We start from the raw sequence: 5,204 nt of genomic DNA, 5'->3' as shown, positions 1-5,204 counted from the left end.
TCATTTACAAAGGCCTCATCTAATTCTCTACTTTTTACATCTCTGACCATATCTCAAGACCCACTTTTTAATCAAAGCCTCCCAGCTTCAATCCTAACCCACTACCACATGCTCCTTGCTCACTGTCTCTCCCCTTTGTGTCACCCGTGTCTGTCTACCCTTCCCCATTAGACTGTAAACTATTGCAAGCTGCTTACAGCACCTATGCTTTGGGGAATGGGTATGAAATCCCGGCAGTCGGGATGACTGCTGTCAATATGCCTACAGAGGCATCCCGATGCTCAGGATCCATACAAGGGTCGAGTAAGTATACTTACCCTCCCCACTTATCCCCCTAACCCTAATTCTCTGTTTCTACATGCTAATACTAACCCTCCCCCCACCCCATCCTAACCCTCCCCGTTAGTGCCTAAACCTAACCCTCCCCCCTTACTGCCTAAACCTAACCCCTCCCAGTGGTGCCATACCCTAACCCACCCCTGGGGGTACCTAACCCTAACCTCCCCTCCCCTAGCCTAACCCTAACTCCCCCTGTGATGCCTAACCCTAACTCTCCCCCCACGCGTCTAAGTCCTAACCAGCCCCGCTATACTTATGTTCGGCATCCTGGCTGTCAGGATTCTGGCGTTGGAATGTCACCTCCTGTCAGTATTCTGGCACCGGTCTTTTAACCGGGTAGTGGCATTCCGGTGCCGGGATTCTTCAGCCGGGATGCCGCATGTCAGTATTATAACTATAACCCATCCCTTGGGTACAGTGCCGTAACTATAGAGGGTGCAGGGGGTGCGCTTGCTATGGGGCCCGGTGGCTCAGGGGGCCCGCCAGCCCAGCAAGTGGCCCCCTGCACCCGCTGTAGCACGACTGGCCAAGTTGCTGGTGCAACTGGGAACGCTGGTCTCTGAAGCAATCAGAGTCTAAAGACACCTCTGACCGCTTCAGAGACCAGCGTTCCCAGTGATGCAGTGCAGGAGTGCGCGGATTATGTCACCCATGCACCTGCAATGAGAGGAGCGGCAGTGTCTATGTGGGAGGAGGACTGACGGCGTGGACTGGAGTGTTGCCCAGTGGCCTGCATGAGAGGTAAGTACTGCACAGGGGAGGGGTGCCACAGCATAGGGGGCACTACTATGGGCATTACTGAGGGCACAGCATAAGGGGAACTACTAGGGGCATTACTGGGGGCACTGCATTAGGGGCATTACTGGGGGCACAACATAAGGGGCACTTCTAGGGGCATTACTGGGGGCACTGCATAAGGGATACTACTAGGGGTACTGCATAATGGGCACTACTGGGGGGACTGCATAAGGGGTTTTAATTCAGGGGGCATTGCATAAGAAGCTCTAATACAGGGGGCATTGCATAATGTGAAAAACTACAGGCGGCATTGCATAATGGGCACAACTACAGGGGGTACTGCATAATGGGCACAACTACAGGGGGCATTGTATAATGGGCACTGCATAAGGGGCACAACTACAGGGGTTATTGCATATAAGCACAACTACAGGGGCACTGTATAGGTAGGCCCATGGAGGCCCCAAAGAAATGTTGCTATGGGGCCCCCATACCTCTAGTTATGCCCCGCTTGGGTATTATGACTGCTGATGCAGCAATATTTATAACCATGTCCATGTCCTGCAATGTTCTGTACTGTAAGTGACTTTGTTCTTGTTTTGTTCATACTGTTTCTGTCTATGTATTTTGCAACGCGCTGCAGACCCCTTGTGGCACCATATAAATAAAGGATAATAATAATATTAATAACAGTGTAAACTTCCCATGGAATCAGGGATATGAAAGGATAAACATGCACAACATAGTGTAATCCATTACATGTATAGTAAAATAAAGTAAAAATAATGCAAAGGCAAATGCTGTTCGAACAGATCTGCAGTATGAAAGCTGACTTGTAAATAACTACTATAAGGATTCTTTTTTAAAATGCTGACACCCAGCTGAATTATAATAAAAGTAGTACGTATACAATATAAGCATGTGTGGGAGGGTACATGGACAATTCCATTGTGGACCACTTTTTTATCATGGACTGTTTGGGGGCATTCGTGATGGTCTTTTTTGCATGGACAAAATTTTTTTATTGGTTATTGCTCTAACAACACTTTTTTAACCTTAAATAATGTGGTGCCTCACAAAAAAATATAAAAAATAACACAATGATGGAGCATATTTAGTATCTCCAAGCACCAACCCCAGAACACAGAAACTCGAAAAGAACATTCTTCAAAGAAACTACATAACTAGCATCTACCAAGAAAAAAAGAATCACAGGCAAAGAGAAAAATGGGATGGTAGAATGGAGTAGCTACAAAAGAAGGAATCTACAATAACAGACCTAAAAAATATTGGCATTTTTAACTTATCAAAACACACTTTAACACAGCCAAAGATATCACTCCTCAGCAAAGGACTTGGGGACTTATTTGGTCAATGGCCGGGCAGGGCGCACGCGTGAGCCCCAGAGCCAGCGAGAAATCACTCGCTCTGGGGTTCGCTACAAGACAGGGCGGCTGACGATGTTGATCGACAGCTCGCTCTGTTTTGTAGGTGGGTCAGAGGGGTGGCTGCACAAACAGAGGCGTTCCCTTAGGAAAGCCTGCCGTTTGTGGGCGGCCCTACTGACATCACACGTGATGTCAGTAGTGAACTTCCTGCTCTATTAGAGCAGGAAGTTCACTGGGGCTTTCGATGGACGAGACCCTACCACAAGGGTCTTGTCGCAGCCCGATGGTCGCGATAATCGCGACCATCGTCAGGCCGCCCGCTAAAGCTGTAGGTGGTCACCCACAGCTTAGCGAGCAGCCTGGAGGCTTGCCCGCCCTGATTCAGAGCGAGCACTTGCACATAGCGAGCGGCTCTGAATCAGGGCCTTAATTTTGTACCCACAGGAAAGATGGACAAATTTGAAACTTTAATTAACTTGTATAAGTTTGTGAGTAACTTAAAACTAAAGAGACATTTTTTAAATAAATACTGTACAATGCCATTATCAGTAATTATGAAAGAGAGGAATCAAAATCCAGATTCAAAGGAAGAACCAAATATTATCCAATTGAATCAAAGGGAAGCCACATAAGCATATTCTATGAATTGGTGAAAAAAGATTTACAGTATGTGAAGAAGATCCACAACCAATCATTGAAAACCACTTAAAAACAGGGAAAAGGAAGCTCTAAACAAACTGCAACAGAATGAAGAGATAGTCATAAAACAAGCTGATAAAGAGGGGGGACTGGTGATCATGTACCAATCCTACTACATAACGGAAGCAAAAGAAGAGAGGGTGCTGCATAGAATCTTAATTGTCAATCCAATTAGTACAAACCAACCATATTATATCTCAATACTCATACTGTATCATAGCATGTTGTTGGTGGTGCTCCCAAAGCCCAAGATATACCTTATACCCAAAATAAAAAGAAACAAGAAGGGCTTCTTGTTGGGGCACACTTAGATCAAAATGTATATAAAATGTAACTTTTAATGAAGATTATTAAAATTAAGTAGATTTTCTTGCTAAACCAGAAGAAATATAAATGGGTATGGCGAAATATTCAACATTGCTCCTGGTTATCAATCTCTTACACAATTGTAATGAAATTCTACATATTTTATTCATACCTGTCACAATTATGCAATAAGAGGATACCCATAGTAACCCTGAGGTTTAACAGACTCTTGAGTATTACCATATGAGCACTATGCTGTGTTAACACTCTGGCCCTAATTCAGAGCCGCGACAGAGCCTAAGTCAAGACCATCGCGACCATCGGGCTTGCGACGAGACCCTTATGGTAGGGTCTCGTTGCCGCAAGGCCCAGAGAGATTTCGGCTCTAATAGAGCCCGAATTCTTTTCCACTGACATCACTCGTGATGTCAGTGGGGCCGGCCCCAGACGGAGGCGTTCACATGGGAACGCCTCCATTTGGGCAGCCACTCCCCCGGCCCACCCACCAAAGGGGGCGTGCTATCACTCAACTTCGACAGCATGCCCCCTTTGTTGCGAGACTCAGAGCGACTGAGTGCCCGTCGCTATCCAGGTCTCGCGCATGCGCACAATGGAGCCGGCTCTGTTGTGCGCATGCGCACTGGCCCACCATCGACCCGGTTGCGAGCGCACAGAGCTTGCAACCGGATCTGAATCAGGCCCTCTGTCCCAATCCACCTCTTAAAAATCCCACCTACAGCACCTGGTATTCCCAGGTGGTCACCCATCCAAGTACTAACCAGGCCCAATACTGTATAGCTTCCAAGATCAGACGAGATTGGGCATATCCGGTATGGTGTGGCTGTAGGTATTATCCTATTCGAGAGAGTCTGGATGCCTTGGTGTACATGTAGCAATAGTGTTTGTAGGACTGTCTAAAATGAGGACAAATAAATAATACAGAATTCAAAGAAAGTATTGCACAGGTGTACTTTATTTGTATATCATACAAGTCATCACCTGGTCAAAATATCACATATATATAATCTGAACATCTGAACATATGTTGCAAATACTGTATAATCTGATATTAGTACAATATGTGATTACATATCATGTTACAAATTCTGTATAATACAACAAAAATAACCACATATAGGTGTTAGTATTGTTTATCCGCTAATGTGTGCTTGTCCGTATCACCATGGACTGAGGGCCTGATTCAGAGCCGGACGCTATTTGCGCTCGCTCGTTCAGAAAAAGGGGCCGGCTATTTAAATTGAGCGCTAGCTCTTTGCGGTCTGTTGACGCCTCTATGTCTGAGCGAGCAAACGAAACATGCGCTCGCTATTTTGTAAAGACGCCCCCTGGCCGCTCGCATCCTACGTCATCTCCGCTATTTATTTGATTAATCGAGTACATCGAAAGGCATCTGAACTGCTCGCAGTGCTTGTGGTAGGATTTTCCTACCGCAATCATGCGAACAGTTCAGGCTAAGAAACAACCAAGTGACGTGGTCGATGACGCTGCTTTGTTAATTATGCACACCCTTAAAACACCCGTTTTGACCGTTTGGCACGCCTGCGTTCGGATCACCACTAACCATTTTCAAGCACCTTCCCCTGTTACCACCCACAAACGCCTCATCCTGTCACTCAAAGTAGCAGGCACTCGCTATTTTGCGAGCGCTCGATTTCTGACCGCAATGACTGGTTGGCGCATACGCATTACGACCCATACGCATGCGCAGATGTG

At 46.3% G+C, this 5,204-nt stretch overlaps 1 pseudogene; it reads right to left on the bottom strand.

The window, feature by feature from the left end:
• Window positions 1-4,200: 4,200 nt before the first annotated feature.
• Window positions 4,201-4,319, bottom strand: LOC148505462 (5S ribosomal RNA; annotated as a pseudogene).
• Between the last annotated feature and the right edge of the window lie 885 nt (window positions 4,320-5,204).

Source organism: Taudactylus pleione, unplaced genomic scaffold (assembly GCF_031769625.1).
Source record: "Taudactylus pleione unplaced genomic scaffold, aTauple2 ptg000454l, whole genome shotgun sequence".
NCBI lineage: Eukaryota > Metazoa > Chordata > Amphibia > Anura > Myobatrachidae > Taudactylus > Taudactylus pleione.
This window is presented reverse-complemented; position numbering and strand designations above follow the sequence as displayed.